At 39.6% G+C, this 9,593-nt stretch overlaps 1 long non-coding RNA gene across 2 annotated transcripts; it reads right to left on the minus strand.

The window, feature by feature from the left end:
- Positions 1–242: 242 nt before the first annotated feature.
- Positions 243–4,443, minus strand: LOC112845039 (uncharacterized). 2 transcript variants are annotated; one of them, XR_003217818.1, is made up of 3 exons: positions 4,310–4,443; positions 1,387–1,567; positions 243–1,259 (listed from the first exon to the last, which is right to left on the minus strand). It is a non-coding gene; the product is annotated as an uncharacterized LOC112845039 (long non-coding RNA). The 2 variants fall into 2 exon arrangements; XR_003217817.1 differs by having other exon boundaries at positions 4,191–4,318.
- Between the last annotated feature and the right edge of the window lie 5,150 nt (positions 4,444–9,593).

A 9,593-nucleotide genomic window follows, 5' to 3' on the forward strand; every position in this document is an offset into this window, starting at 1 on the left:
CTGTTAATGTAATATTGTAGAAAGGTTTTACTGTTGCCTTGCGATAGGAGCTAAGCTGTAGGAATAAGTAAATAGTAGCCGGGCTCCACAGGATATTCCTCGTTTCTGAGTTGTTTCAGTTATTGTGGTTATGTTGTGTGTTAATGTTCCCAAAGATTTTACCTGATGGAGTTCTAAGTTAGCATACAAATCAGTTCTTGTTTATAAAGCCTGCATACACATGGCGGCCTTTGACTGAGTAATTGTGTCCACTAGAGGGTGATGTTGACCCACAAATGAAAGAATTGGCCTAAATTGATTATGATTCTGTGTTTTAGCCATCCTGTGCATTTGATGACCTGCAGAGGAGAACAAGTCGGGCTTTTCAGCCCTAACACAACCTCTTTGTTCTCAATACTACAAAACCTTCAAAGGCTGATATGCAAGTTTGCATGAATCACCAACACAGTTGTGTTTGTTTCTAGTATAGTTATAAATAAGCTGATCAAATATCTGCTGACTGATTAGATCCAGTATCTATTACAGATGAACTGGATATCACAGCATGTTGTTAATCCGTCATATCAAACTAAACAGTGTTGCTGGTGTAAATATCCTCCAATAAAGTCAGATGAGGGCTGCTGTTGCCAGGTAACGATGATGTCACACTGGATCTTCTGATCTTTAGCATCGTAGCGCTCGGAGTCTGATGTTGGCTCATGTGTTGTCATACACCAACATGACGTTCTACTAGTCAAGGCCTCACCTTAACCCACTGATGCTGATCACACAGACCCACTAATAGAACTGTTTTATCAGGTTTATGCAGCGTCACCATTAATGTCACATTTAATCAGACACATTTACATTACAAGCCCACTACAACTATTATCAACATGTTAAATTACATTATACATCTGCACTGATTTAAAGTATTTTAACATGATTCATTTTTTCCACCTTAACAGTTCATTCCTCAAATCAAACAAGATATTTGACCCTCAAGAAAATTTACCATCAAATAATTTTGTAATAAAATATTTAATTTTAAACTTTTATAATTGAAATCAAACAAGTGTATTTAACAGTGAAACCAGAGTGGAAGCTGCTCATATAGAGTCCAACCCAGGCTAAACTAAGTTGAGTAGAGCAGCACCATCAAAGTGTCGGCTCTCTGAACACGATGCATGATCGCCATCTGCAGGACAAAACTAGTTTTTCTCGTCCTCCTCGTCAACGTCAAGATGACGTCATCATATAGTAACTGATTCCCTGTCCATCTGGAACAAAGCATTTACATTAAAAAAGACATTTACAGAAAATACAAACACCAGCAACACATCTCAACATCACATGATATTTTATTATATTATATATTATTATTGTACCATCAACATCAACAAATACCAGCATATTTTCTTTGACATTGAGTAGAGTGAACCTCTCCCTTGGTTCATTTCCTGCTCGCAGCATCAGCTGACCTCTGACTTCCTGGTTAAGGTCTCTCAGCGTTGACTGGAACATCAAATCGGACTCACACCATGTTCTTGTAATGTGGTCTGTCAGCTGTTTGAAGAGCATCTCTGACCTAAACACAATAGGAAGAACAACAACACGGCAAAAAAACAAATTTTCATATTAGATGAAGGGCACCGTAACTGGAAATGGTAACATTCATCTGATGCTGCTTTGGATTTATCTTCTGTTTTAGATCAACTTTGATCACTTAGCGCATCTTAAGTCCGTTTGTTCTAACTTCTCACTCATTAACATCTGAGATGATTTCAGATCCCTGCTGTTCCCCACCTGTCCTGTAGGTGGCCTCAGTGTGCCTCAAACCATTTACAGATGGTTACGTGTCGTTCACAGTTCATATTTAAATAGAAGACGTGGGACATTGAAGCAGTTTAAACGCGTCCATCCATCCATGAACATGTGAGAAATCAAAATAAAGGTTTGCTTCATGTCTGAAATATGTAGAAAATATTCTGGCTGTAACAGTTTGGGTCAAAGTGCAGATGTTCCAGATGTTCTGCAGTCTCTCTGTGTTTCATGTTGGACCAAAGTGAAGCTTTTTGATGTGACTGCAGGAATGTAAAGTGTAACTCTGAGCTTTAGGAAATGAAACTAAATGGACTTCTTCTCCTTTATTTATAGGAAAGTGTAGGAGAGCAACAGATGAACAAGTGTTACTGTAACAGGAAACACAAACACGTCATCAGATGATCTTTATGTTCATCATTATCACTGTTTCCTTGTTCTGTCACAAACACACAACACTTCCTGCTCTCTCTCTGATGGATCTGATTGGCTGTTTCATTCACAGGAGGTCAGGGCGTCACACAAACAGCTTTAACTGCACAGCGACACACTAAATCATCTACAGACAAACCTGTGTGTTTGATTTATGAAGAAATAATAAAGAAGTGTCTACAGCTGTCCCTGAAGCAGCTTCTCACACAAACTCTGACACTTCACTCACTTTAATTCCTGCAAAGCTGCGTAATAAAGAGCTGTGACTGCTATGAACTGCTGATGGTGACTGCATGAAGCTCTCAGCTGAAGCTTCATTCATTTATTTTAATGTTAATGTCGCCTTTTTAAGCCTGTGTGAGGATTTTAATGACACACATTAAAGGAACTTCTTTGATTAGAACCAAATTCATGTTGATTTTCAGCCTGAAAAGATGAAAATTTTAATAATTCTGTTTATAATCATCAACCTGGAGACTAATGAAAAGTATAATAGTAATAAAAAGCCTTTATTATTTGAGTAATGCCTGAATCTGCTCAGACGGAGACAACACAGAGTGGTTGATGACAGTTTGACATTAACTGAATTAAAAACAAAGTGCTTTTATTGTGAAAATCTGCCTCCTACTTCTTTAAATCATTTTTATGTATTTTTTAATCTGACAGTGAAACATTGAGGCATTAATCTGACACAGTTTCATCAGCAGCTGTGTTTTCACAGACGTTTCACTTTGATTTGTTCAGACTGAGCAGAGAGGAGTGGCTCTCTGTGTGCGCACTGCTGAGAAACAGAAGCTCATTTCTGCTCTGCTTCATGGAAACAGTGTTATGGAGGAACAAGAAGTTCAGCCTCTAAACTCTCAGCGTGAGGACTGAGTGAAGAGTTTCAGAGTTTTGGCTCACAGCTTTTAGCGTCTACACAAAAAGATGTTTACGCACTCGTTCTGAGAACATCTCCACCTCCTTAAAACAAACTCTCCTACTAGCAGCTGTCACAACCACAACAGGCAGAACACTGGATTTCTTCAGGTCAGATTTCATTGCTCAGATTTACTGCAGTTTGCAGTAAATTGTGTGTCACAGACTTTGTAGTTCACATTTGTGTGACTCGTTTAAATCTTCTCCTCCTGAAAGTGAAACTCTTACAAACACATAAGGACACAGCCTGCTGCAGGTTAGTGATTGACCTGAATACACAGAGTACAGAAATGATGAAGGAATCATTTAGTTCCACTCAGAAATGTGAACATCAACATTCACAAGAGTCTCACATGTTTGAACAAAAGGTGTTTCTAACGTGAACATAATTAGATCATACACGATCTGAATGAAATTTAACTACTTAACATGTCTCAGTTCTTGTTGAGATGATGTGATACAATCTAGTAGGAGTGGTTAGCTGCCTTAAAGGCAGATGACTCTCAATATCACAAGATCAGGTGAGATTTCAGACCACAGGACAATTATTGGGGTGATCTTTGAAGAGGCAGAAAAGCATAGGCGCACAGTTTGAAAAGGTAAGAATGAATCTGTCTATTCATCTAGATGGAAACATAAAACCAAAACCACACCAATACAAACAAATCAGTCCCAGTTTATTTACAACATTTGACACATATAGTGCAGCTCAGTCAGCAGCTGAGTTTTGACCTGTGAGCTGCAGCTTCAGCCTCTTTTATGGTTTAGTGTTTAATGTGTAAACTGTTTATCACTGCAGAGACGCCTACAGGCTATCTACTGTTCAAAAGTGAATTGTTATATACAGTGTGGCAGCTGACCTTTAACCTGCGAACTTGAGACTCTTTGTTGGTGTGAAGTGTTTAATGCTCATCTATTGAAGCCTGCAGACACACCCACATTATCTGATTCGTTCTCAGGGTTGTTCAGTGTGTTGGAGCAGAAACCTTCTGCAGGTTAATTATTGATCAAATAATATTACATAAGGTGCAGCAGCTGACCTTTGACCTGTGAGCTTCAGACTCTTTGCTGGTGTGAAGTGTTTAATGCGACGCAGCCTGCAGACACAGAGGACAGGTGACGGAGAAGAAGCAGAGGATTTTTCTGTTTCTACACAGACCTGGTCCAGACAGCAGAGCGCTGCAGAGTGAAGACGTTCATGGGAAGAAGCTGAGTAAGTGCAACGTCCTCTTTGGATCCTGGATCAGGAAGTGACGCCGGTGAATATTTGGTGTTTCTGTCTTTGACTCAGTCTGCTGTCACTTTGCTTCAGAGAGAAAAAGAGATTTCAGATTAACTGGTGTTCCTGCTGCTGCAGCACTAAAGGACAGTGTAGGTGACCACGTTGGTGCCTGTTCATAATTTACCAAAGTTAATAAAACTGTTGACTAAATGTTCTTGTCAGAGGTAAACAGAGGTGACAGCAGCAGATAATAAGGATTAAATGTATGCTGAGTAACTAAATGCTGCTAGTCTGTGACGTCACTCCCAGCAGCATCACCTCATTTCTAGACTTGTAGTCAAGACCGCCTAATCCGAGACCAAGACAAGACCAAGACCAGAGGGTATCGAGACCAAGACAAGACCAAGACCAGAGGGTATCGAGACCAAGACCAAGACCAAGTTGAGACGAGACCAAGACCGAGACCGAGTCGAGACGAGACCAAGACCAAAACCAAGACCGAGACAAAAAAAGTCTTTAAACTGCAGCCAGATGCTGCTTGGTTTACAGGTGTCAGGCATATTTATGTGTTTTTGCTTTCGCACAGCCCTCCTCACCGCTGTCTACTGTCTCACTCACTTACTGAGAGGACAGACGCACGCTCCACTTGACTGTCGCGTCTCTCACCCTCTCTGTTTTTCACATAATGATATTATCCTATATCCTCGCATGTGATTGGCCACAATATGGAGGGATTGGAGCATAACTGAGCCACTGTGTGAGAGCTGAGCAGCGAAAGGAAATTAAGTGAGGGTAGAAATGACTGAAAGATTATTAGGCTCTGTTTTGAGTTTTGTTCAAAAAAGAATGACTTCGTATATATATATATATATATATATATATATATATATATATATATATATATATATATATATATATATATATGTATATATATTACTTCTATATACATATGCAGGACACCTTAAACTAGTTTTTTAATTAAGCAGCAAGGCAGAACAAAGTTGGGCCTGTATCGAGACACAGGGACTAAACCCCAATTCAACCAGACCCAGAACTGATCCGGAATTAAAACAGGACTACAACAGTAACCAAGACAGAACTAGAACCAGAACTAGATGATAGTAGCACTGAAAATCATCATAGACCTGCACTACACTTATTTTTTAATTCTACCAAAGTACACTATTTAGATTCAGAAAAGTTTATATAATTATTTAGCCTTGTTGTGCAAACAAACCTGCATAACTTAATAAATATAGAATTTGAAAAGTAACAAATGGTATCTAAAAAGAAACACTAGGTACTGGATACATGTTCTGATGAGTTTTGGCAAACAACCATTTGACTGACATGTGTGTCTCACCTGCTCTTGTTCCCTCTCTGTTCTGTCCTCATTCTCTCTCTCTCCCTCTCTGTTCCTCTCTCTCCCTCTTTGTGCTGACAATCAAGCCAAACACCAACATCATCAAATATACAGTTGAAACCAGATATTTACATACTCTTCAGATAAAAACACAAACACTTTTTTAATTGTAACATCAAATCAGACTAAATATTTATTTTTTTAGATTGATAAATATAAAAAACATATTTGTTAACTTTAAGAGTAAAGAGAGAAACTATCTGTATTTCTTAATTGTAAATGGCACCAAATTGTATTCAAAACTGAGCCACACTTATGGAGCTCCACAATTCTTTTCCTGGTGTTTTGGTTGACATCTCTTGATTTTCCCATGTCAAAGAAACAGGCTCTGTGTTTTGCCTTATATGCATCCACAGCTGTGCCACCAATTTACTCACATGGACTCTACTAACCTATCAGAAGCTTCTTCAGCTCAGAAGTCCATTGTTGTGTTCATCAGTATACAATTGAAACCGATTTAGAGAGTTTGTTTAGCCGTGGAGGGTAACAACTGAAAATATGAAATGTAAGCTAAGACTCTCTAAAAAATCAGCATTGTTGTTCGGCTTTTTATTTATCCATTTGTTGATTCACTCGAAGAGTAAGTAACGCAACCAACTGATCAGTTTGATATCAATCTTTTGTGATACACCGTCATATTTACATTATTAGTTCAGTACGAATGATTTGCTTTGCTACCTGGTCAAACTTAAGCTCTCCTCTGTCTGCAGCAAACTCGCAGGCAGCAGTTTCTCCCCCCTCGCTCACATGCGTGCTGTGCTCAGTCGCCCAGTGCCTGAGCTCGGATCATACCAAAATTAGGGGGAATTTACGACGGTGCGCTCTGTGCTTCGTGTGTTGTTTTTGTTTTATACAGTTGTCAGTCAGGCATCTAACTAACAAATTACACTCCAAAAAACCCCATGCTTCTGAAAAAATGACCCGGGCTTAAGCCCAGTAAGCCACCCCCCCGCTCCGTTGATGGTTGACTCCAAATCTCCCGAACACTATGTCGATTTCAGAACGCAAGACCGAAACAGCGAGACCAAGACCAAGACCAAGACAAAAGTCCGTCGAGACCAAGATGAGACCAAGACAAAAGTCCGTCGAGACCAAGACGAGACCAAGACCACGTAAAAGTGGTCTCGAGACCGGTCTCGAGACATCCAACTCTACTCATTTCTTTACTCTGACATTTAAAATGAGCTAGCAGAGCAGCCACTATCTCTAGGGGTGCAACAATACACAAAATTCACGGTTCGGTTCGCTTCTATATTTTGGTGTCACGGTTCGATATTTTTTCGATACAAAAAATGTTCATGGCTTTTTAATTTGCCGTTTATTAAATTAAAATTATACATATATATTTTAACTCAAACGTACAGTTTTTAAATTTAATGTTGCTGAAATAACAAAAAAATAAAAAATAAAAAAATCTATCTGATCGAGAAATCACTCATCTTTGGAAAAGAGACTTTATTACAGAGAAATGGCTCTTTCCAAAATAAAAGCTATACTATACCCTTCTTCTGAGTGGTGTCCCAGAAACGATGTGGGCTTCATAGATAATTGGCAAACCTTCTGGAGGAAACCTGGTCTTGTTAGGAGAGACGGCATCCATCCCACTTTGGATGGAGCAGCTCTCATTTCTAGAAATATGGACCAATTTATTAAACCCCCCAAAATATGACTATCCAGAGTTGGGACCAGGAAGCAGAGTTGCAGTCTTACACGCCTCTCTGCAGCTTCTCTCCTCCTGCTACCCCCCAAAAACCCATCTCCATTGAGACTGTGTCAGCTCCCAAACAGACAAAAAACAAACCAAAAACCAGCAACAAACAACTTAAACATAAAAAATCAAAAAGAAAGAACAATACAGTATCCACATCTGAACCAAAGAGTAAAACAGTGAAATGTGGATTATTAAATATTAGGTCTCTCTCCTCCAAGTCTCTGTTAGTACATGACTTAATAACTGATCAACAAATTGATTTGCTCTGCCTTACAGAAACATGGTTGCAGCCGGATGAGTATGTTAGTTTAAATGAATCAACACCCCCGAGTCATTCTAACTACCAGAAACCTCGAAGCACAGGCCGAGGGGGCGGTGTGGCAGCAATTTTTCACACCAGCCTATTTATCAACGAAAGACCAAGACAGACTTTTAATTCATTTGAAAGCCTGATGCTTAGCCTCGTCCACCCCAGCTGTAAAACTCAGAAACCAGTCTTACTTGTTATCATCTATCGTCCACCTGGGCCATACACAGAGTTTCTCTCTGATTTTCATTTTTGCACAATGGTAGGAGGCAGAGTCGCGTCGTCCATGTTTTCTACAGTCAATGATCGCGTGTGCTTCACGGCTCCATCTAGTGGACTGATAGTAGAGCAGCTGATGGCAGCTTCTTCTGCCTCACACTGCTGTCTGACTGCATTTAGCTGACACTGAGATGAAGCAGGAAAGAAGCAGCTGATATTTGGATAGCACACATGATGGAAAGGAGGATTTCAGCTGATGTGCACATGAATGATTTGTGTTTCCTCTGCAGGTGAAGGTAGAAAGTGTGTGTGAGCTGATGTGAATTGAGCAGCATGGATCAGTGTGAGGACAGAGAGGAGGGAGTCCCTCCCTCTAAAAGCACTCTGTGTGGGGAACATGAGAGCCAGACCAAAGCTCAGAGGTGAGATGACCATCTCTAACTGTCCATGACTCTTCTCCATGTCACAGCTCAGCACTCACATCACTGCTCCATCATTATTCACAGGAAGCAACGAGGAACTAAACGCAAACATGAACCTGAACCCAGCTGTGTGTCCTTACAGAGTGACTGGTCTGAAGATCGCCCAATTAATTTCAGAGGACAGCACTGCTCTACTGCAGAGAGGTGAGCTGTTAGTAATATGAACTAATGTCAGTTTGGTGTTTGATTTAAATTATTTTTACGTTTCCTACTTTCTAAAATGCATCTCTGTAGGAGAGCAGTGTTTCAAAGGACACACAGGCACAGGTTTAACTGTCATTTTATCTGGTTTTAAGACAAATTTGGACAGAATTGGCTTTTTTTTAAAACTATTTTCCTAAATCATAGATGGAAATTTAGACATCAGACATCTGGATCCTAAATTATTACAGGGAGTGCAGAATTATTAGGCAAGTTGTATTTTTGAGGAATAATTTTATTATTGAACAACAACCATGTTCTCAATGAACCCAAAAAACTCATTAATATCAAAGCTGAATGTTTTTGGAAGTAGTTTTTAGTTTGTTTTTAGTTTGAGCTATTTTAGGGGGATATCTGTGTGTGCAGGTGACTATTACTGTGCATAATTATTAGGCAACTTAACAAAAAACAAATATATACCCATTTCAATTATTTATTTTTACCAGTGAAACCAATATAACATCTCCACATTCACAAATATACATTTCTGACATTCAAAAACAAAACAAAAACAAATCAGCGACCAATATAGCCACCTTTCTTTGCAAGGACACTCAAAAGCCTGCCATCCATGGATTCTGTCAGTGTTTTGATCTGTTCACCATCAACATTGCGTGCAGCAGCAACCACAGCCTCCCAGACACTGTTCAGAGAGGTGTACTGTTTTCCCTCCTTGTAAATCTCACATTTGATGATGGACCACAGGTTCTCAATGGGGTTCAGATCAGGTGAACAAGGAGGCCATGTCATTAGTTTTTCTTCTTTTATACCCTTTCTTGCCAGCCATGCTGTGGAGTATTTGGACGCGTGTGATGGAGCATTGTCCTGCATGAAAATCATGTTTTTCTTGAAGGATGCAGACTTCTTCCTGTACCACT

This window comes from Oreochromis niloticus, unplaced genomic scaffold, assembly GCF_001858045.2.
Source record: "Oreochromis niloticus isolate F11D_XX unplaced genomic scaffold, O_niloticus_UMD_NMBU tig00002548_pilon, whole genome shotgun sequence".
In the NCBI taxonomy this organism is placed as follows: domain Eukaryota; kingdom Metazoa; phylum Chordata; class Actinopteri; order Cichliformes; family Cichlidae; genus Oreochromis; species Oreochromis niloticus.